Below are 24853 nucleotides of genomic sequence, written 5' to 3' on the forward strand. Positions count from 1 at the left end.
TGGTAGTTCTACTTTCTCCTTTACATACTCTTCCCAGCTCCAACTTTTCAGATGCTTCTCAAGGTTTACCTCATGTAGGAGGCTTTCCCTGGCCTCCTGGTCTTGATAGGATGCTCTCCATGTTCCATCGTGCCTCATTAATGTTGTTTTGAAATTGTTTTCCTTCTTCTATTTCCACATAGGCGAAGGGAGATTGTGGCTCATGGTATGTGGTCAGTCAGTGTTAGATGAATGAATGAATGAATAAGTGAATGAATGAATGAATGAATGTCGGCTCTTAATATCTGTTGAATAGAATGGTGAAAAGGACATTTACAAAACTCTGACATGAAATGTTGTTTGAATGAACACCAGTAGAGGCCCAAAATTCCTAGACAGAAGGACGTTGGGAGAGCAGGAGTAGTGTGCTCAGGGACATAACATGGCTGGTCACCACTACCTTTTGTGCCTGTTTGTAAAACTCCCACAAGAAGCTGCAATTCAATTACGAGTAAGGTCACTTGGCAAAAAGAGCAAAGCCTGGCTATGAGAAGGAAAAAAATTGCAAGAAAATGAAAATCATGAGCCAATTCTGTTCTAGTTGTGTGAGAACAGACTCCTTCCCTCATCCTTACCCCATGGCCCAGGTACCCAGCTTTGATGGCATTATCTCCTCACAGCTGGAATTTTATAAATGCCAGCCAATATTGACTTTCCCTCACATAATGAAATCAAGGTGGAATGGTGAACAATCACTTTAAAAGTCATTTGTTCAAAACTGCAGGTTAGAGCTCTTGAGCTATTGACTGTTGGCTTGATGGCAATTTTGGTGCTTGTTCTTTTTTAAATTGTTATTATTTATGATTTCGTTCTCTTGATTTTGATGTCAGAAAGTAGAACTCTTTTTAATTTTGCTTTCTAAAGAAGGTTAAAAGATGTCTTGCTTGGTTCTTACCAGTGGTTTTCTTTCCTCTCCTCCCCTTTCTTTTATACTACCTTTCTTTCTTCATCGTCCGCTAGCCCCTTAGCCTGCCTCTTGCCCTACAGTCTTGCACAGACATTTGGAAATCTTGGTAAACCCAATTTCCACTAGCTTCAGCCTTCCTGAAGTCCCTGTGGGCTGTGTCAAAGGAGATCCCTCATGACTCAGTCATTGGTGACATACTCAGAGCTCTATCAGCATCCCCTCCTCAGGGACCCAGTTCCCCTGATGGTCTTGGGAAAGAACAAGAGATGGGAGACCTCTGTGTTTAAGGAAGACCTTTCCATCCACAGGTTGGAAGCTGTCACAGTGATGACTCATCTAGAGTAGAGCCTCACACCAAAACTGCTGTCTGAGTGAAAATAGGGGATCTTAGAATTCTTATTTGAGATGGATACTGACAAGGTATCTATGTCCTTTCTCAATCAAAGCCTGACATGAATTTGGGTCTATCGGTATATTTCCATTTATTGATAAGCAGGTCACAGACTAGCTCCTGGGCATGTTTTCAAATTTAATGAAGAAAAGACAGTTTCTGCCACAAGAGCTCTTCATCTAACTGACGGCATCAATCAAGAGCTACTCTGAGCTCCTGGCTGCTCTCGGTAATGAAGCTTTTCTCCTAAGAACCGGAGAGACTAGGGAGACAGGACAGTGGGCCACAGGAGGGAGGAGCAGAGAAAGACTCTAGTTCATCTTGACTATTTCTCCCTGACCTCCTGTGGGCCTCTTGAAATCATGGAGGAGACCAGAAGGCACCAGTAAGCACCTGGAAGGTCATGGAAAGCAGAGAGCAGGGAGTCTTTCCCTGAGGAAATTGATGCTATGGCAGCAGCTTTAAACTTTGAGGTCGTCTTCTTGACCATCTGTGGTGGAGAGCCAGTATCTAGGAGATTCTCCTTCCAGAAGTTTACTCTCCTTTCCATTTAGGACATAGAAAATAAAATTTATATTCTATTCAGAGATCTAAGGCCTTTCTTTAAAATTGTATATTTCAGTGATTTTCAAACTTTTCTTTTTCTGGGATATACTTTTTTTTTTCTCCTCAAAGATAAGTGACTGTCTCTTCAAGAGCCCAAGAGGTAAGCACACCAAGAAGAGAAGTAGGATTTGGTAGTTTGAGATGGAACAAAGTGGAGGGAGGTGCATATTGGGGTTTAAACCCAAGTGGCTATGCATATGCTCTAGAAAACTAGGTTTCTGGGAATTGCTTAAAACTATGAAACTAGTTCATGGCCCCACAGTCCTAAGATGAGGAGCAGAGAGATCATGAGACTTGTTGAAGGGGAAGCTTATCACTCTTGGTGAGGCTGGTCCCACCTCCCTCTGCCCCCATATACCAAGAATCCTGATGTGCATCAGTGATACAGGGGAAGGGCGAAGGGAAGAGGCAGTACATGGATTTACAGATCTTTTGGCCATGCTTGAGAAAGTATGGCCTTTTACGTCTCTAGGATATCTTTCTATTCCTTTCTGTCTTTTTCTCTAGCAATAGTGGTGCTTTCTCCCCCAAAGAATTTATGTATCTGTGACAGAAAAATTTTTTACTTCTGTTTTCTAGGAGAAATGTTTTGCTCACATGGCCAGATAACTTCAAATTATCCTTGTTATCTTTACCTTCTTCATCTCCCTTAATCAGCCGGTCACCTAGATCTGTTGAATTACCTCCCAAATAACCTGAGTCAATCTATTGGGCTCTGTCTTCACCCTAATAACCTGGTCCAAACCACCCTAATCTCACAAGAGCTGGCCACAGCCTCCTTACTGGCTGTCTTCTTTCATTCTGGTCTCTTCCAAATTCATCCTTTACACAGAAACCAGAGTGATATTTTTGGGCCAGAGTTCTGATTATGACACTTCTTCTGCCAGTTGAAAATGCCTCAATGGCTTCCCATTGGTTTCCAGGTGAAGACTTTACTCTTTAGCATAGTCCATGGTCAGGGTTCTGCATGGTCAGGGTTCTGCATGGTCAGGGTTTTGTGTGTCTCCAGCTTTGTCTTATATTTCCTTCTCCTCTGTCTGCCTTCAGCTACACCAGCATCTTTGCCATGCCCTCTCCTGCTGCAGGAATTTTGCATATGCTGGCTTTTCTATTTGGAATTCTCTCCCCATCCCCATTCACCTAGACAACTCCGACTCCCCAATCACTCATCAGGGAATCCTCTTCCTCCATCTGACTCAGTTATAATTCCTTATTGTAAGCTCTCATTGCATCATGTATTTGTCCTCTCACAGTTCTTTGTGTGGTTACATGCCCAGTGTCTAACTTCCCTGTGGGACTGTCAATTCCATGGGTTGAGGACCATGTTTGTTTTAGCTCTGGCATGGTGTCCTTCATAGAGCAGGGGCTCAATAAATATTTTGTGAACAAATAATTGAATGTATGAATGAACTGACTTTTGGAATAGGAGATATTTGGTGAATCATCTCTCTTGAGTGGTGAGTAAGGGAAGTTTTTCCTTCTGGGACAAGTGGCTTTTAAACCCCTGTTTGACATCACTCTCTTTTCATTCAAATTGTGAAAAGCCCTCATAGCAAGCCTCTGGGTCCTTGACACCTCCACCTACCTCAAGAAGTAATGGGATGGAGTACCTTCTCTTGAGCCACTGTGAATTGGCTTTTTCTCTTAATTTCTCTGAGGACATTCCTTCCCTGATCAGTTTCTTCTTTGTCCTTCTTCCATCTTCCATTTGCCAAATGAGCAGTTGGGCCAGGAAGAACTCTCAGCTTCACCACACAGTCAAGAGGAAAAGCACAAAACCATGACTTTTAGGAAGTTGGGACATGGGAATGACAGAAATAAACCACAGGCTATGTCTTCAACTAATTTTGGCACAACTTTGCCGATTAATTCATTTTTTTTCCAGTTTCTTGACCTTCCTCAGTCTTGCTTGACTTTTGCTCTTGGCCACTCTGCAAACAGTATCGTATTCTTAATAGTCCAAAAGTTGTTTGAGTTCAGGACTGAAGGGAACAGAACGTCTTTTTCCCCTTCCAGTCTCCGAATCCCAACCATTCTGTTTGAGAAGGTCTAAATATGTCTGGGAAATAACATGTGATGCAGAAAAGATTAACAGCTTTGGAGACTGGTAGTTCTGGGCTCTGGCACTTGCTAGGTAAGTCACTTAGGATCTCTGAGCCTCAGTTTGCTCATTTGTAAAAGGTAATAAAAATACAGCAATGTTGCTTGTATGTTTAACTTAGGTTATATCTATATATAAGCTTTTTAGAACAATGACTGGTTGAGATGTTTAATGAAAATAAATGTTATGTCTTGAGTCTGTCCCTCAGCACCTCCTCCTAGGATTTCAGATCTATCAACTGTCTTGATTGAAGTGAACAGTATGATCCTGTTTCTTTATCACTTTCTAGCTGACCTAGCCCTGCAGTTGCCACACAAGAACTTTTGTTCCTTGGAACTCTACTTGGCCGACCCCAAAGCTCCCCACCACAGGCATGTGCAAGGTCTCCAACCAGGCTTCAGACAGGAGCTAGTCCCTCCTACTCATGCAGAAATTATGCCTGGTGCTGCCACCATTGCTAGTTCCCTGAGGTCCCCACTGGAGTGCCTCTCAAAGCCTTGTTAGCAGCTGTTGAAGAAGAAGTTGCTCAAGCTGGAGCCCTCAGCATCACCTCCACTGTCCTGGAGTTCTCCAAGCTTGGCGAACATGGATGCCACTGCCCACGCCCTCATGAGCCCTTGGAGCCAGGATCCTCACTTCAGATGGTGTTTCAGCTTGGAAGCTGGAGGAAGCTATGGCTCCCAGCACTTCTTTTCTGTAACTGCCTTGTCTTTCCAGCTCTGTGGTCCCCAACTACATGGCCCTATGGTCTATTATATGAACTACTCTCCCCTCCCCAAGGTCTGTCATGGAACACAGCCTACTCACCATTTACCTGGATCCTCCCTCCGCCACCCCACATTTTATCCTGTGCTGTTTTGGTCAACAATTGATCAATAACTTCTTACCCTTTTCTCAACTACTGCACTGATGATGGATATTTACAAAGTCAAAATACTCCCAAACACATGTCCAAATTTTGGGTACTACCCCAAGAATGTTGTGCAATAATTTATGATTGCCATGGTGCTCCATGGTGTACCAGTAGCCCTTTTCTCCTACGGCCAATGACACAGATCAGATGGTCTTCAGGTGTGGCAATTTGCAAACATTGGCTACATATCTTTTTTTTTCCTCACTCAACTTTGAATACATGGAGTGAGTGAATCAACTAGAATCTGTTTAAATATGTTTTTAAAAGTCTTTGAATTTAGAACTTTATTATTAGTAGTTAAGTTCTCATAATCTCCTACAAATGGTTAAGACACACTGGCAAGGAATGATCTTAAGGTGAGGGTAGTCTTTCAAGAGTTATCCTCACTGGCTACCTCACAGTCTCTTGGGACAATTGGGGCCTAGTAGGTGAGATAGACCATGGATCTTATTAAGATGGGCAGGGCATCTTATTGAGTCATGCTCCAGTGCAAGGAGCCCACTGGGCCGCTTCATGAAATCACGCCCTGATCCCCCAGGCTGGCAATGGAAGGCAATACGGCATGATGGGTAGGAGGCCCTAAGGAGCCACATCCCCATTGCAAGTTTCACTCATCACTGCTGCTTCTACATTCAAGATATTAGTAGACCAGTTGAGATTGAGCTTCACCAAACTCAGTCCAACTCTTTTATACTTCCTGCTTCAGCTGCATTTTATATCACCCAACAGGGCCCTCTTGCTTCAGGCTTTGAGACCTGACCCCTTGTGAGCTACTACATGCACTATTACATGCGCTAGCTATCATGGTGGTAATGATGGTAGGTGGTACACTTTTTCTCTAGCTTTCATCCCAGCTTGGAATACGAAGAGCAAAGACTGCCTCTCCTGTGGCTTCTCATAGTCACTCTTCCAAGGCCCAGGTATGTCTCAGAGCATAGCAGGACCGAACCCATGGGTATGCTGAGGGGAAACAGCAGCATTGGCTTCTGAGGGGGTGACAGGACAACAGCAGGGTGGTAGCGTATGGGATTCGGCAATTCTGCCAGCTAGGTATCTTCCCTGGCTTTCCACCCATTTCTTCTTCACCACCCACCTCCCTCCACCTTAAACTCTGACCAAGGAAGTCCCTAGGGGCTCAGGCTCTTAGAATTTATGGAGACAATGACTCTGTGTCCTCTGAGTCTTCAACAAGGCTTGGAGCTTTGATGTCTGTCAGCTTTGGTTGAGGTTGGGGGATGGCAGGAAGAAGGAACACTTTAACCTCTTCAGCCCATTATTTCTGCCCTGCTGATCCCTAGAGCAGCAAAGAAAATTCCAGCTTTGAAGATGGGCCCTGGTCAGTTACAAATCCTGCAAACAGGTGCTTCTGGCCATCAAAGTCTTGAAGCAGTTAAACTTGCTTTCACCTTTGTTGCAGTTCTCTTAAAAGAAAATAGAGAGATCTTCGAAAGGTGGAAGGGGTGGCAGGCCAGAAACGTAAAGTGTGTGCAATCACTCAGATACAAGTGGCACCAGTAAAAATTGCCTTCATATATCAGCTTATGGTTTACACACTCTGGCAGAAAGGACACTAAAAGGTCAGCGGAAAAAAAATTTATATGTCAGGCCTGGAGCTGTGACTCCAAAGGTGGTGAGAAGACACAATCTGGGAAGGGTTCTAGAGGGACCGGCCGAGGGCTTGATGTGGCAGCCTTCTTTTTTCTCACCCTTTATTTTGTTTTATTTTTAAGGAAGTTGCTTGCAAACGTCAGCAGAGAAGCTAAGGTATAGACTCAGAGTAACCTCTCGCTCCGACCCCCGGGTGACAAGACGGATAGTTCCATTCATCTATGGGTGAGCAGCGGAAACTCCCTGCATTTTTTTTTCCTTTTTGCTTGGATTCAGGATATATTTGTTTGCAGAGAGGGATGTCACGCTTGTGAATGCACTGCTCAGTCATGTGCCGGGGGTGAAATCAAAGGAGGGGAGAAGAGACTGGAGGGAGGGAAGAGGGGCAGAGAAAGGGCAAGCTGTATTCTGGGGGCTTTGAATGATGCCAGCTTGGATCCAGAAACAAATCTTCAACCAAATGCTAATGGAGACTGTGCCTTCCAACCAAAAGGATCAGCAAATAGGCTGTAAATTAATAATGCACCCTTTTAGTAGCAATTGCCTTGTGAAAAGGTCTGGGAGAGGATTATTTATCCACTTCCCCTTCCACCCTATCTCTGATAAGAGAAGGTACTAGAACATTGTAGGTCTCCAGGAGTTTTGTTTAAGACTGACCCACCCTCCTTACTTTATTAACCATGTAACATTTTAAGGTTGTTTTTCCTCTCTGTCTCCTTCAGCAAGTCTCTATTGATCACTGTTTACAGTTATAATCCCTTTCAAATTTATCATCCATGACTAACACCACATGTATTGATTAGTGTTGACGGATGTCCCTCTACAATATAGAACCACCATGATCCTGGCCAGTGAATTGCAGGAGAGATGGAGAGAGATAGAAATATACATTTTCCCTTTCTCCTCAATTTTTTTTTTTTTTGGTAGTTTTCTGGTCCTCCTCTTGTTCATAGCTTAAATGAAGTTTTTCCTACCCAAACTGGGGAATTGCTTTGTGTATTTTAAAGGTAATTTCTTTACTCCCAATGAAGCCTTTTGGGAGGAACAGAAAGTAGCCATATTGCTCATGGGTGGCAACTGGGGGCGAGGGTTGCTGACAGGTCCTGAGGAAGATCAGATTTATGAGGCACATCCATGAGTCTTAAACCTTAAGTACCAGAGAGGTAAAGGCTAGGGTTTTTTGGGGAAGAGGGGGATTAGGTGACTAAGGACAGGTTCTCGAAAGCTGGACTATAAATGGAGTCATTTGTGAATAGTCCAATTTTTTGGATCCATTTTTGCTTACTCTCTGGAGTGTCCTCTTTGCCTATTGTGGACTAAAAGGAAGCGATGGCCCAGCGGTGAAACTGTGTACTCATCTTTGTTGCCAGAGCCATGTGTCCAGGGCCTGTCTTGGAACATCCTTCACATACATGTAAGGCACCTACCTCACCTGCCCACTGGGCTGGTACTGAGATGTGGAGAGGGCCCTTACCTGTGACTGGCCCAGGTATCTTGCAAGTCCTGAGCTCAGTTGCCTCCTCTCATGGAAATTATATATATAATTATTATTATACATATATTATTATACATATATTATTATACATATATTTTTTATATATATATATCCCTTTCCCCCCACCAAACAAGGATGCTGGAAGGAGAGGGGTAACAGCTGTAAGAATGCTTCAAAAATCAGAAAGGACCACATAAACCAAGATGGTAAAAGGATTACTCTGGAAGCTTTTTCCTTGTTCTCTCAGTTTCTGGGTCTTACCCTTTCTCTCATACTCCTAGAAGGTTTTGTTACTCTGCAAGCTTTTTCTTCTATTCTGGAGAACTTTACCAAAGGACCAAGAACTAGACTTTAGAGTAGAACAAAAGACTATAGAACTCAAAGGGAATTTAGAGGTCTCATAGCTTAACCCTTCAATTTGACTTGTGAGGAGACTGATGAAGCCTACAATTTTGGAATAGTTTGATTCCCACAGTATATGAGAGATGAGCCCAGAAATATACTCACTCTTAGGCGAGTATCTTTTCTTCCCTTGCCTCCTCTCCTCCTCATCTCTCTCTCCTCCTCCCCCTCTTCCTTCCCTTCTTGTTCCCTCCCTCCCTTCTCACTCTCCCCTCTTATTTCTTTGTCTCTTCCTCCCGCCAACACCCTCAGCAACATTCTAAGTCTAGGGGCAGAGACGCAAGACCCTTTGGCTCTAAAGCTCACTTTCTTTCACTTTGGAAGACAGGACAGTTTTCTAAGAAACTCAAAGATTTCTTTATGACAGAAAATTCACATTTAAAAATAATTATTTTTTTCAAAGGAGAAAAAGGGAGGAACATTCAGCTCCTAGGGGAAGGCACATCTACCTATGTGCCATTCTGTCATGCTATAGTGCTTTTGAATAGCTATTTAGTTAACTCATATGTAAATGATATTTTGTCCTCCCTCATTGCCTCAGTCCCCACTATTGACAATAAATTGATGGGATGTTTTTTGCCTCTTAACTTATCTATTTTCTGAGTTTTTCATGGTCTGTTTGTAATAGTGTTTTTGGTTCTTTGCACTACTTTAAATTAAGTTTCTCATATGGGTCTTATTATACCTGAATGCTGCTCAGTTATTTGATGACATAGTTGTAAATCCTCAATAAAAAGATCTTTAATAATCAGTTGGCATTTATTTAATATACCACCCATCTTATTAAATCTAACTCCTGAGATTTAATAGGGTAGTTTATTGTATTTTCACCTCGGAATAGTGATGCTATAGCTATGCTTGAGAAGGCACTTTCATTATAAACTCCTGTTTTTAGGCACTTATAATTTTCTCAAGTAGCACATTTATTTCAATGTGCAATCATTTTCCATTCTCTTCTCCCTCCCTCTTCCATTGGTAACATTTTTCTCATTTTTTAAAAGTTTAATAAGAAAACATTTCTCAAACTTTAGAAAGCAAAGATGTGTCATTGGCTGAGAATAGCTGAGCAAAGCTGCCAGGCTCTTGAAATCCAGATTCTTGTTTGGTGCCTTTAGTCATGTTGGTGCAAATGCTGGTGAAGGTGGCTGCTGGTCCCAGGATTATGCTCCCATCACATGGAGACTGTTTTCCCCAGTGCTTCCAAGTATACTTTTTTTTTTTCTTTTGGGGGCTTTGAACATTCTCCAGCTTTTGTTAGTGGTGGGAAACTGAGGAAATGAGCTGGCAGTTCAGTTCCCTAATGATAGAATGTGGGCTGTGCTCCCTTGTGTTGGTGCTTTACGCAGGTTGATGTTCCTTGCTCACCCTTGACCTGGTTAACAAGAACTCATCCTTCAGTCTCAGCACAAGCATCACTTATCCAAATATGCCTGTTGTAACCATGTAGACAGAATATGATTCTTTGTTATATTTCTTGTAGAAAGGAGCTTCTTTACTTTAGAACACATCTCATTTCCCTTTACTGTGGTCAGTGGTGCACTGGAGTGGATTCGTACTGTTGTGTTTTTTAAGCAAGACAAAAATAATCAAATTTAATACATACATATGTATAGGAACCCCGCATACTTGAGAGAGTCAGAGTCCCCACATGCAAGAGAGGTTCAAAGATAGCAAAGGGGATCAGGTATAGAAGACTTCATGAGCTAGGGGTGAGGCAAGGTGCCTTGAGAGCTTCAAAGTATCATTGCAGAATGATAAGAAGGGCAGATGTTCAGTAAATAAAAGTTTGTCCTGCCCTATAGATAGTCAAAAGAGGTTTTCTCTGATAATGTCCTATATGGGCAAGGATCCTAATTCAAGTTCTTTTAGGTAGTTAAGGGAGGGCCAGAAGTTTCTTTTGAGCCTGTCTTATGCGAGCTGATTTTGTATATTTCTTCTCATGTTCAGTGACAGCATCTTGATAGCCTGAAATCAGTCATGACTAGAGTTTTTATACTAAAGAAATAGGCAAATGCTATAAATTAGAGCTCACTCCCCCCGATCCCCTAGAGCTGGTTTTTAAACATTCACTATCATACCACTTATGTGATGATTTGTAAAATGTATTCTTTCCACTAAATTGTAAACTCCATGAGAATAGGGTCTTTGTCTCTTTTGGTCTGTATTGTATTCCTCTCATAGAGTCTGGCATGTAGTAAACACTGAGTTTATAAAGAAGTTTGGGAATAGACAATCTTGCTTAAGCAAGGAGGCTGGACCATTAAAAGGATCTTAATATCACAAGATCACAGTTCTCCATGATTTACCTCTAAGAGTAATTCATCCTGTACCAGGACCTAGCTTTCCAAGAAAAGGAAGATTTTTTAGAGATTCAAATGGTCCCATTGTTGAAATGTTTCATCGGGAAGCCCTTGAATCTATTTAGCCAGGTGAGCAAGGACAATTCTGTTTTAGCTGGATGATGTTCTTTGCTTCCTTTGAATTTATTTGATTTAAAAATGCCCATGTGTTCTGCTAGATAGCTGCTTCATGGGTTTCATGTTCCTTATTCTTAATAAGAACTTTTGCTTCTATCTCCTCACTATATTTCTATCTAGACTGTCCCTTCAGGAGCTGCTGTTATCTAGTGAAATTGGGTCTGAATGTGAAATTAGAGAGATTTGGGTCCAAAGTTGGGCCGTGCCTTGGAAATTTAAATTCATTCTTAGAGGCTCGATGTCATCATGGCTAGAGTATGATACATTATAAAATTTTACATCATATTGAACAATATGTGAAGTTGCTGACAAAAGTAAAGATTATCGTTAATTTTTAAACTTTTCACAATTTTTCTTAGGCTTGAATTTTGACTTTGTTGAAGGATGGATGACAGAGGGATTAGAAATACATAAGGATGGCACAAAGTGCTTGGGTGGGGTGAGGGAAATGTCGTGTTACTCATTAACTAAAAACATTTCCTGTCAAGAGCTTTGCTTTTTTTAAGGGAGGACTGAGTAATTTTGACAACCATTTCACTGCAACCAACTAGAAAAGCTGGGAAAAAATGTGAAACACATTTGTTGAAAGGCACAGTAGAGTGAATAAGACAGTACAAACTAATAGGGCCAGCATCTAGAGAGCAGTGAAACCTAGATAAGGAAGCCCAGTGTTTGGAGCAACGTTCCCCAGTGGCAGCTGTTGGAATCATGGAAGAGGTTACCTGGAGATTGAGAAGCTGGGCACAACTCTTGACAGTCTCACAAAGATAGGGGAATATTGAAGCTCAAGAACTACAAAAGAATGAGAACTCTCAAAGAACATGAACTTTTTCATTGGAGAAAGATTAAACTGATTTTATACTTATTTGCTGGGACTGAATGAAGCCCAGCGTCAAATCATCTTAGTCTCCTATTAGAATAAGGTGACCTGGGATGCCAGTGCCCTTAGCCATCTTTCGAAAGAAAATAGAAATCCTCTCTGGAGGAGAAGTTGGTACTCATAATCCTGAAATTACTACAATAATGTTCTATATACAATGTTCTGCACTCAATAAAAAATACCATTCATATAAATAATGTGATAAAAAATTAAGAGAAACAGTATATAATACAAACATACCAGAGGGAATCCAGATAATGGATTTTCAGACATGAATTTTCAAATAACTATGATATGTTGATATGTTCAAGGAAAGATTGAGAATTTGGGGTATCAACTAAACACTCAAATAAATAAATATTCTAGAATTAAATAAAATGGAAGTTAAGAATTCAATGGATGGATTAATGCTGACAGAGGGATAGACACAGCTGAAGATAGAACAAATAGACTATAATGTAAGTCAAAAGAATATACCAAAATGAATATTTGAGTGTAAAAGATTGAAATGAGGAAAAGAGAAAAAAAATAACAAAGGACAGAGAGAAAAGGTCTAACATATATAATTGGAAGCCCAGCAGAATAAGAAAGAGAACAACTGGGTAAGAGCAGTCTGGTAACAATGGCTAAGACTTTGCAAAACTATTAAAAGATATCACATAATAAAGAAGCACTTTTGGCCCAAAGTAGAATAAAAACAGTAAAATTGCATGTAATATTAAACTGCTGAAAACAAAAGACATGAGAAAATCTTAAGAGTAGCCAGAGAGAAAAGAACAAGATTAACAATGGACTTTTAAACAATGGTACTGGAAGCCAGCAATTAATTAATGTTATATTAAAACCACTAAACAAGTGGCAACTTAGAATTCTATACCCAGTGATTTTTTTTTTAATTGAAGGCAAAAAAAATTTTATAAACAAGAGCTGAGGATGGGTCACTGGAAGATCTATACTAAAGGAAAGTATAAAAGGTATTCTCCAGCGATTTCAGGTTGAAGGTAGAAGAAATGATAAGAGGAAATGTGTGGATACATATAAATAAATATTAATTACAAAATATTAATGTCATGTGGAAAGAATAAATATATAGTATTAAAATGAATTATACCAATGGCATACAAGTTGGGGGGAGAATTAATGGAGTTAAAGTGTCTTGAGGCACTTAAATTGTCAAGAAACAAGTGAAAGTCTGGATTTATATTAGACTTTGATAGGTCAAGAATTTTTTTTATCTCTAAGTAGCTTCTAAATAAAATACATATACTTACACTAAAGAACTCATAACATAATAGAAGGAGTATGGAATAATAAATATACTCATTCAATCCAAAAGAATTCAAGAAATGATAAAAGAAAGACAAGTAAAAACAGGATAGCTGTAGGATGGTGTAATTAGGAAGATGACAAATCTAAACTCAAGTATGTCAGTAATTTCACTAAACATATGCAGACCGAATGTATCAATTTAAAAATGTAAGTTGTCACACTAAATAAAAAACAAACACAACTATATTTTTCTTAGAGACATAACATAATATATGGATATAGAAAGGCTGAAAGGGCAACCCTTCTTTCAGTAGGATAAGAAAACGCCCACTGGAAGAAAGCTGATATATCTATATTAATATTAATGAAGATTTTTAAGAAAGAATATTACTAGAGGTGAAAATGGACATTTTGTAATGACAAAAGGGCCAATTTACTGGAAGATGTAACAGGTCCAAATTTATAGCCACATGGTAGATAGCCCCAAATATAGAAAATTATTCCAAAATCTATAAAACAATCCAAAGGAGATCCAAAGGAGAAATAGAGAAATTCGTAATCACAGTAGGAAAATTTACCACACTCCTCTCAGTAACTGACAGAACATACAGAGAAAAAGTAAAGATACAGAATCCCTAAACAATATTATTTACCAAATTGACTTACTTGCCACATAGAACACAGTAACCCAAAACATATTTTTTATTGTAAAATATGCAAAATATAAAGTTTACCATATTAATAAGTTTTACATGTATGAATCAGTGGCATTAACATTCATATTGTTGTGCAACCATCACTACCATCCATCTCCAACAACCTATTTTTAAAATCACAAAGAACATACAACAAAATTGACCATATACTGGCCCATAAAGCAAGTCTTGACAAATTCTCAAAGGATTGAAATACATAATTTATTCTCTGATCAGTATGTGATTCATAACAAAAATCTGGAAATCCCCAAGTGCTTGAAAATTAAGCAATAAAAAATCCTTTTTAATAACATTGTTAAAGGAATAATCACAATGAAAATTAAAAAAATATTTTGAACTGAATGATAAACAAAATATCACATTTCCAAATTTTTGTGATACAGCTAAAGTTCTATTTAGAGAGCAGTAGACAACAACAAATGTGTATAGGAAAAGAAAAAAAGGCTGAAAATCAGTACTCTGAATGTTCTCTTCAAGAAGTTAGAGAAAACCAGCAAATTAAATTCCAAAAAGGAGAAGAAAGTAAACAATAAAAGTAAGACCAAAACATTAATACAATAGGATGCAAATATAAGATAGTGAAATTCAATAAAGCCAAAAGTTAGTTCCCTGAAAGATTGAAAACTGATAAAACCACAAGTCAGACTGATAAAGAAAAAGAACAGGAAGACACAAATTACCAATTCTCAGGAGTGAACAAGGCACTTAGAATAGCTATTGTAGACATTAAAAGAATTATCAAGAGTAAATTAGAAAAAATATTTATGCCAAAAAATTCTGAAATTTTGATGAAGTGTATAAATTCTAAAGAAAATATCGTTTATTAGAATTATAAAAATGTATCACGGGAATTTAATTTGTAATTAAAATTTTTCTAGAAAGAAATTTCAGGCCCACATGACTTTACATATTACGTGAATCCTTTTAACGTTACTGAATTTGTTTTGTAGCCCAGAATATAGTCTATCTTGGTAACTGTCCTCTTGCTATTCTTTCTTGGGTTGCACCCATGTCAAATCTTATACCCCAAGTATAAGTTTTCTTATACCCCAAGTTAACAAGGAGAGCTTCTGAATCTGGGAATATAAAGAGTTATTTGCCCTCCCAAAGGTTTAAGAAAATCTGAATGACTGACCTCTTCACCCTTTTATGCCCTTAAATGAATTCCTTGGCTTTTTTTGCTTCTTTTCCTTATTCTTATTTCCCATTCTTACATCTATTATTTTCCTCTCTTTGCTCCTCCCAACCTCCTTCCCTCTTTCTCTACCTTTGGATCTGTAACAGCGTGCAGAGCAGAGGTCCCCTGAGAATAGTAGAGCACATTCCTCACAAACCTTGATTGGGGGAAGGGGGAAGTGGATAATATGTCTGACATTTAAGATATTTTGCATAACAATGGCAACTTAATAGCCATGTTGTGCCATTCTTGAAGGAAGAGGTCTGCTGCCCAGGGCAAAGGTGTATGTGACTCTGAGAGTATTCAGGAACTTGTGACTTAGCCAGAGAGCTTATGCAGTGCCTGCAATGAGAGGCAGGGGGCAGATGACCACTCTCGAAGTCGGAAGTCACTGGGAACTCTTGCCCTGACTAAAGATGGCAGCTGAAAGAAGGTAAAAGATACAAGAGATCTGGAAAACATGGTACATCATAGGAGGGGCCAGATATAAGGCACATGGGAAGTTCTGGGCTGAGCATTTAAATGAGGGCAGGCTGAAAGAGAGGAGGTAGAAGCCACATGGTGTGAAAGGGTATAGACAGGAGTTGACTAGAAGGTCTGGCATGCAAAGGAGAAGCCATGTGGTTTGGAGTAAGAGCATGCCTCAAGGTCTGAAGTAAGAAGGAGAAGACAGTGGCAGAGCTGACAGAGCTGTAAGGGGACAGAATCTGTGCCTAAGTAAGCACAGATTCGTGGGAGATGCTCAAAGCTGAACTGTTACTGGGAATGCTGAGTTGCAGATTCCTCCTTCTCTAAAGGATGTATGGAGAACCACTCTCTTGGGACATGTGCCTTCCTGGGCTCCACCATGATCCAGTGTAACACAGCACAGGTTTTCCTGGACCATTATATGGAGGCGGAGGACTACCCCACGTCCTGAAGGAGAGATCTGTTATGAGAGGATGGTGACTCTCAAACCCACAAGTGCACATTCCAGAGAGGATGGAGCCAGCTGAAGAAAAGATAAGGACATGAGGAATGTCTGGGCATGGTTTTGCCTTGTAGCCTTTTGGGAACAAGGGAAGTGCTGGGTCTGTGGGAGAGGAGGGCTCTGAGCAGGAATGCTCTCAGCCCTCCTGTGGTTGGAACCCTGTTAATAAAAACCTATTTCCTTCAATAATAATTATTGGGTCATATGTCAAGTTGCCACATGGCTGACCCCCAGTTTACTTGGTTATAGTTCCTTCTCTCTTTTTCCTTTCCTCACACCCTGTTCTTTTTCTTATACCCCAAACATTTCTTGAGAGTTCTCACTGTGGTGTAGACCAGGGATCAGCAAACTTTTTCTGTAAAAGGTCAGGTGATTAACATTGTAGGTTTTGGGGTCTCTGTCACAACTACTCAACTCTGAGTTGTACTGTGAAAGCAGCCATAGAGAATACATTTAAAAATGGGTATATCTGTATTCTAATAAAATTTATGGACACCAAAATTTGACTTTCATGTACTTTTTACAGGTCACAATATATTCTTCTTTTGATTCTTTTCAACTATTTAAAACTTTGATTAATATTCTTAGGTTGTGGGTCTTACAAACAGGCCCACAGGCCGTAATTTACTGACCCTGGGTGTGGAAACCTAGATAAAATAAGGTGTCTAAATGCTAGCCCTGCCTTCCTGCACCTCTGCTGCCATGGCACAAGTTTGTGACACCCTTAAGTACATAACTGATACATGACAAGTTAGAAGTCATGGCAGGAATAATGATGAGAAAGGGGAGATTTGTCCTATAGGAGGTGGGATGTTTACTGCCCCTTGAAATGTGAGTAGGTTTCAGATGTCTGCAATTAGTCCACCCTGATGAGTAACTCAGTTTTCTTTTCATTTCCTAACTTAAAACCTCAGTCACAGCACACCTGTGTTTTTCTTTTTATTGAATTTATTGGGGTGACATTGATTTGCAAAACTATACAGATTTCAACTCTATAGTCCAATAAAACATCTGCACGCTGCATCATGTGCCCATCGCCCCAAGCAAAGTCTTATTCTGTCCTCCTTTTCCCGCCTTTGATCTCCTCCACCTATCCTCCGCCCTCCTTCCCCTCTGGCTATCACCACACTGTTGTCTGTATATATTTGTTTTTGTTTTTGTTTTGCTTAATCCCTTTACCGTCTTTCATTCAGCCCCACAACCCCTCTCCCCTCTGATAGCTCTTACTCTTCCATGTATCCATGCCCATTTCTGTTTTTTTTGTCAGTTTATTTTGTTCATTAGATTCCACATATAAGTGAGATCATAGGATATTTGTCTTTCTCTAAGTGGCTTAGTTCACTTAGCATAAAACTCTCCATGTCCCACAGCACCTGCCTTCTGACTTTGAAAGGCTTTGGACTTTCTCAGCAAGTTTGGATTCAGCTAGAACCCAGGTTCCTCCCTCTCAGGTGCTCCTCCTTACCTGTGATTTGGAACCTTGGAGAGAGGTGTGTGAGTGAGCTGTGCAGGTGGGGGTCCAAGGTCAGTAAGGAGGGAGAAATCTAATGGAGTTCTGCTCTCACAAACTTGGTTTAGGCAGGCACTTCTCAGAGGGTTTCACGAGTAGGGTGAGTTAAGCCCCTGCTTCAGCTTTCCTTTTTAGACCCAGGCTAAAAATATACATTTGGATGGCCCCATGTGGACCTGCCATAGCATCTTTACCCAGGTAGAGTATCCAACAGTGGGCTCTGCTTCTCCAGCTTTGGTTTTCCAGTTTCTCTCCCTCCCTCCCACCTTTTCTTCTTTATTTCCTTCCAGCCTTAGCAAAAGGCCAAGGTACTAAAATATGAATTGATTGTACAAAACAAACTAAAATTTGCCTGGGGCGATATACAGATTTTTCATTTATTTCCCTTAACATCTTCCAGTCCTTGAGTGTGTGTAGAAAGCATAGGAGCCCTAATTTATCACAGTGATCATAAAGAGATGCTGTGGCTTTTGTCTTTGAAATTCTAATGATTAGATGGCATTGTTATTTAGAGCTGGAGCCTCAGGGCTGGGGAAGCCCTGAGAAGGACCCTGGCGCATGCTGGCATTTTTTAAGATGATAGAGCAGGTCTTTACTTCTTCTCCCAACATTGTCATGTAGTAAAAAGAACACTGAGCTTGAAACTTAAGGACTGGATTAAGATTTCAGCTTGGCTACTTGCTAGGTCTATTACCTTGGGAAATTACTTAACCTTCTAGAAAGTCAGTTATAGTTACCGATTCTTTAAAATGTAGATAATAATTTTTAATTCATGGAGTTGTTGAAAGGGCGCTGTGAGGTAATAGATATAAAAATGCCTTGCAAAGTTAGAAATTGGAGAACTTGTCTAGAGTTGGTCTTCAGATCATCCAAGGCTCTGTCTTTCCTAAGGACCTTCTTACCTGACAATCTCCCACCTTCCCGTTTTCCCCATTGGGTCTCTCCTTAGGCCAAAAACGTCTCTCTTTCCAGGTTCCACGTGACTGGCTATGGCCTATGATGTGGTTCACACCCCAAAATATGGTCCCTTGGCATATTAAATATTTTAAGGTGAAGGAATTTGAGAAATTGCACATGCACGAGGTACTCTTTGACATCCTCCTTCCCCTGAAGCAGATCAGAAGACCCTGTTGTGAGAGGTGCCCTTCCTCTGAGCATCCTCATCTCCAGAGACAGAGGGACAGAGGGATGCCAGAGGGATCCAAACAAATAGGCCTTGCTTAGTTTCCCTTAGTTTAGCTCATACCCATTTGTCCTATCACATTTTTCTACAACTTTCACTCAGGCAAACCTAGTATAAAAATGCTCAGGCTTAACAGCTTCTTCCAGGCTGTATTTAGTTATGAAGGTTCCTGTGCCATGTAAAACTTCTGTTAAATTGGTATGCTTTTCTGCTTTGTGTCTTTACTTTTCTGGCCCGGTCAGTGACCCTAAGAGAGTTGAGGAAAAGTTCTCCTCCCTTATACCTACATATTTTTCTATTCCTTCCTTCATAGGTATTATCAGTTTATTCTGAAACCCATTCCCCGATCCCTCATGGCTGTGAATCTTTGGCTCTGCTTTTAGGCCCATCTTCCTCCCAGGAATGTCTTATAACTTCAGCCTCTAGACAGAAAAGGATTGTGTTCTGAGTTGCACCTTTTGGAATGTAAGCATACAGTCTCTTTTATTATTATGTAAACATTTCTTGGGTGACTCTGTGTGTGTGTGTTTATGTATGGAGATTATAAATACTTTGAAATGTATGCCATTCAGTGCCAATGCTGTTCTGAGCCCGCAAATATGATCGATAAGTAGAAATTTAATAAAAAAATTAGGCCGTGTAGATTGCTTGAATTCGAGGTTTTCCTGAGGTCTCTGGAGGACTCCTAGGTTCTGTGGAAGCTCTGAATTTGTTTCCCTTAACATCTGTGAGAGGCTGGTCTGCATGAGTTGTCAGCAGAGCCTCAGCATGTTTATGCTGCTGCTCAACTCTTTCCACAGCCACCTGAACAACATGCTCTGGGCCCAAGGGAAATCGGGCCCAACTTAAGGCTTCCAGAGTGTCCCTCTGTCCCCACTCTGGAGCTGCTCAGAGATGACTGTCTTCAGATATTTTAATTGGCACTGAGGTCCTTCAGGATTCCTCATTAGGTGCTGTTGATAAATAAATTTGGGTATTGAGTTAAATGGGTCCTTTCCATAGGCCAGTTTGAAGCCAGTTTTTTGTTTTTTGTTTTTTTATCTTGGCTCCTAAAATAATACTAAACCCCACTCAGGGCATGACATGATTAGCTACTAGAGGAGAAGTGAACACATAAATATTTGATTATCTTTTCTTTGAGAAAATTCTGAGTTTTGGCTGTTCTCCCTGGATTAGGGTGTCTTAGAGTCAACTCCCTCTGAGCCAGGCCTCCGTGCCACTGAAGCAACACATCTGGGGAGAGCAGGGAACATGGCCTCACCTCCTGGAGAAGCTAAGCGTGTCTAGTAACTCAACGGCTCTCTCAGAAAGTGACTCGCTTTCTGTGGTGCATTTGCGATGCCTTCATTATTAGGCCTGTGAAGCCTGTGTTATCTCTCAGTGGCTCTTGACCCTGGCTCTGCATCAGGACCACTTGGGGGAGCTTGTGCAGAAACAGAGATGCCAGGGCCTGCACCCCAGACGTTCTGATGTAAGTAGCCCAGGATGTTTTGGGCACTACTTGTACTTTTGTAAAAGCTCCCCCAGATGATTTCAAATTACACTCAGGACTGGGAACCACAACTCTAGTCTAGGGGTCAGCAAGCATATTTCTATAAAGGACCAGCTAGTTAATATTTTAGGTATTGCAGGCCATATGATTCTGTCACAATGACTCAGTTCTGTCGTTGGAGTACCAAAGCAGCCATTGCTAGGCATGATTATGCTCTAGGAAAACTTTATTTGCTACAACAGGTGATGGGCTAGAGTTTGCCCCTAGACTGTAGTTTGCTGCCTCCTGCTCTAGGCTGTCACCTTTATAAAGACAAGGTACTATGACCGTGAAGTTCAAATCTGGGTCCCTGGCATAGTGACCTGGCATGAGATAGACACTCCTCAAATACTTGCTAAATTAAATTGAATTCTATGAGTTCATTGTGCTCATGGAGTCATACCTGAGAAGGAGACAGAGTGGCTGGCTTTGGGTAAAAGTTGTAGCATTTTGGATAGAAAATGTTTATGGCTTAATGATTCAGGACAATTTACTTAAAATCCTGTTTAACTTTGTTAAGCTTTGTTGAACTCTCCAGTGAAACTTTTCAAAGTAGATTAATATTAAGTTGTGTGTTTATGCATATGTGTGAGAGAGGCAGAGTTATACATACACGGAGAGAAAAATGAGATTTTTCTATAGTTTTGATTTGCTTGTTCCTATAAAAATATGTAACAACCCATAGACCTCCCATTATTAGTCTATCAGTCAATTTTGAAAAATTTGTAAGTCTTTTGACTGATCTGTCAGACCATTCAGTCAAACCAGTGCCATGGTAACACCGTACACACAAAATCTCTACATTAAATGGTTCAGAATATACTAGTTAGAGGAAATATGTGTTGGCTTGTTAAGGTTTGCCTTGATGGGCATGAGAAGCATGTGCTAGAAAATAAATGCTTCTGGGCAGTTAGTTAGCCACTGGGCAACTGGGCAAGAAGTGGAAATTCATAACTACTGCATCACGGCCTCAGGTCTGGCCAACTTACCACAGGGGTGAGCACACAGCAACGATGATTAGAGTAGTTAAAGAACAAAACAAAACAGCACACAGAAAATTCCTACGAAGAAGTCACTCTTGCTTAGAGATACATGAAAAACTAAGCCAGGAATCTATTTTCTCTTCTCTTTGGTCAAACACACAGTCTTATTTTAACCCAAGTCTATTCACAAGCTATAATATAATACAGAGACACCTTTTATGTGAACTGGCTCTCTTCTCATGATAAGTGTGCAGGATTTCTAAATTCTGGTGTCCTGAATGTGGAAATGGCACTATGTGTGAATGGCTGTGCCACACTAGCACAGATATTCACACATAGGCCTGGGTCTCAGCTAGACTTTGAAAGGAGTGGATAGCACCTGGGGGTATCTAACTAACTAGGGCTGCCTTTCTGAGTTTGGCAGGCACAATGCGGAACATTTCCTCTCTAACCCCTCTGTGACTTTGGTTGAAGTCTTTGCACACGTGACGGTCTGTGGGCTCAGATGGCCTCTGGAAAGTCTCCTGTGCTGGGGCCCCGGTGCAGGCACAGCACAGGGCGGAGGAGGGCACTGCAGGGAAGTCGTGTTCCTGAGCGGTGGGTCACTGTGCATCGGGAGACTGCAGTCATCTGTTACGAGCGAGAGGCTTATCAGAACAAAAGGGAGCATATCTATGGCATAGCAGCAGGGAGAGGATTTTCAAGTTTTGATGAAAAACTTAAATTGCTCAGGAAAATCTAAACTGTTTTTCTTTCTCCGCATGTGACTTTTAAGTTGAATTCTTTGAGGCAATAAGCTTGTGTTTTACCTAGGACAGAACACGGAGGGGTCTGAGTTTTTAAGCTCCCAACATTTCTTTTGTGTGATTGTTAACGCGAGTCCCTTGGGAAGCATGCTTTTCCATGCATGTGTCCTGTATTGTCTTCCTTTCCCTCCTCCTCCTACCCCTGCTCCTCACTGCCGAGGTAGCAGTCCTCCTGCTATTAGCAAGATGTCTATTATAGTGTCATTAAAAAAGCCATAGTCAGTGCGAGGAATGACTCATGTCATGGAGGACTTAATAATTCACTGTAATAAAAGTATAAAGTTTTATGATAAACCACTCTCAGGGGAGTTAAATATAATCCTTAGCAGGTCACACACTGACTACAAAGCTTACATTTGTAATGGTAATTTGAATTTACTACATTGCCTTTAGTTTTTAAGCATTTGTGTGTCATTAGACCTTATGAATTGATTTATATGTTTCAACTCCAGTATAATTCTGCATAAAGGTACAATAAATTTTATGGATTGGAGATATGGCATCTAAAACATTTTAATAAAATTATTGTTCTAAATTCACTTAAATGGCATTGATGAAAAGCAGCAGCAGAGATGCCAACATTTCCGAATTTTCGTGACTTGGACGAGGTGGAGTGTTGTCGGGTATAATTCCCCACTTCCCCTTCCTTGCTTTGTCAGCAAATGGGGACCTCTGTGGCCGTCCTGGAAAGGGCTCCCACTGCCACGTGGCCTGCCGTGTGGGGACATCAAAGCTCAGGGTAAGGTACTGATGAGGAGTTTGCAGGAGAGATGAACCAACTGCATCCTTCAGAAGGACCTTTCTGTTATTTGTGGGACTAATGGAATTCCATCTGTCCAAGGAGACAAACGGAAGCTTGTCTGAGCCTGCAGCTTTGCCGCTAGGCATTGAGAGCAGGGCACCCCGTTCCTTCATTTATTTTCTCCTCCACCTTCTGAAAGGAAGACATTAAAAACACACCAAAGGAAAAAAATAAAGCCTGCTTGGTAAGTGAAATGTGGGGGCTGCCGGGCATCTCGGGGTCTGCTCTGCGGTCCTGGCCCCTGACCTCTCAGGCCTTTCGTCTCACTGACTGTACTTTTGAGGAATGTGTCTCAGCCGCTTTCTCCCTTTCCCTTTATTATCAGAAAAATAAAGGTCAAATAAACTGGATTATGAAGAATGAAAACCAAAACCCACAAAAACAAAACCCTTGTTTATTTCACGGGCTTGGATCCAAATGGCACAAAGCAAGCTCTTGAAAGTAAAGGAAGGAACCACGCCTCCCCTCTCCCCTCCCCACCTCGCCCCCCTCAAAGCCTCCTGTTAACTTTTCACTTTTTCTCACTGGTATTATTTCAACTAGCCAGCTAGGAATGAGTTGTGATTAATTATATTTTCCTTCTGACTTTGCAGATTCAGGGGCGACTGCTCACTGGCTCCTGTCCTGTGAGAACTTTGTTTACATTTGGCAGTGTGCTTTCAAGTCACTGAAAGCAGTGCTGAATTTGGCTAAAAAATACTTGATAAACTATACCGTCTGTTTTAGGGCTTTAAATAATCACCCGGCTATTTTTTTTTTTTTTTGAATGCAGCTTTCCCCAAAGCTGGTATAATTTCAGTGTGGATCTTCAAACCCTCTTTTGTCTAATGCTCTGTATAGGCTTTTCCCTACACACAGCACAACATGAAATCCGAAGAGGTCCTGGCCCTCTCTGGTGGGCAGTTCTGGTCTTATTCTGTAGCACTTGGACATTAGAAAAGTTTTATCCCCTTGTGGGGGCAGGGCAGGTTTGTTTTTAGAAATGGACCAAGGTAAACCCTGAAGGGCCCTCAGGACTCAGTAGGTGTGTCTGTGTTAAATGACCCAGCCAGCTGGACAAGTTGAGGTACAATTTACTGGAAATATATTAAAAGTGTCTTGGGAAATGATTCTTAAAAATGTTCCCACTGCTGGTGTGATGCAAATTAGAACCCCAGTGTGCAACTGAGAAAAATTAAATTGTAACAAGAAACCCCTGATGGTACCATGATGGCTTGTGGGGAAGAGGGTTGAATTCTAGAACTAAAGGGAGAAAATTAACCCCAGTGACTTTCTGTTTAGGCCCAGGCCAGGTCTGCACAGTGCAGGGGACGGACAGGTTAGGGAACCTCCTTTTGACAATTGACATCTGTGTGCATTTTTCAGGTAGTTGAGGTGTCAAACCTGCTTTCTCCTGTCTGTTCACTCTGCCCCTAGGAACATCCCAAGGAACATAGAGCAACAACCTTATGCAGCCTTACGCATAGACATATTTGTCAGCCACTTGTATGATGTGTTCTATGCCTAGGAAAAAAGTTTCTGGGTGCATTCAACCTGTTCTTTTCCCCAAAGCTTGAACTCGCTAGGAATTCCTATTTAAAATGCAAATGGCCCAAAGAAAGGGAATACGCATTTATCAGTCATTAATGGCATGGTGAGAATTAGTGTCATTGAATTTAGCATGCTGAACAATTAGGACCTAAAAGAGCAGGACACAGAACAGAGGGATTTTGATGAGTAGAAAGAACTTTGGAGTTGCTCAAGCAAGACTAGGTTGCTGCATAGGGGCCTGGGGTTATGAGGGTTAAGAAGACTTGGGTAAGGGAAACACATGGAGTGGAGAAAAAGACTACAGGAATGAGATATGGGAGGGCAGCAAAATGAATTTCATCAACCTTGACTTTGACTTTGAATTGTCCTTTATGTGACATGTGCAGTTCTATCAATCTTGTCACTTAGAGTTCTGTCTTAGGAATCTCATCTAGTATCTCTGAAATTTTCCTGGTCCATTGGCAGATGGCTCATTAAACTCTAAATTAAAAAAAAAGTTTAATAAACACATATGACAACTATAAAAATATGCGAAGTACTTTCACATATGCCCCTTC

This window comes from Pteronotus mesoamericanus, unplaced genomic scaffold, assembly GCF_021234165.1.
Source record: "Pteronotus mesoamericanus isolate MK-2021 breed Mesoamerican mustached bat unplaced genomic scaffold, CSHL_Meso_final contig_291, whole genome shotgun sequence".
Lineage (NCBI taxonomy): Eukaryota > Metazoa > Chordata > Mammalia > Chiroptera > Mormoopidae > Pteronotus > Pteronotus mesoamericanus.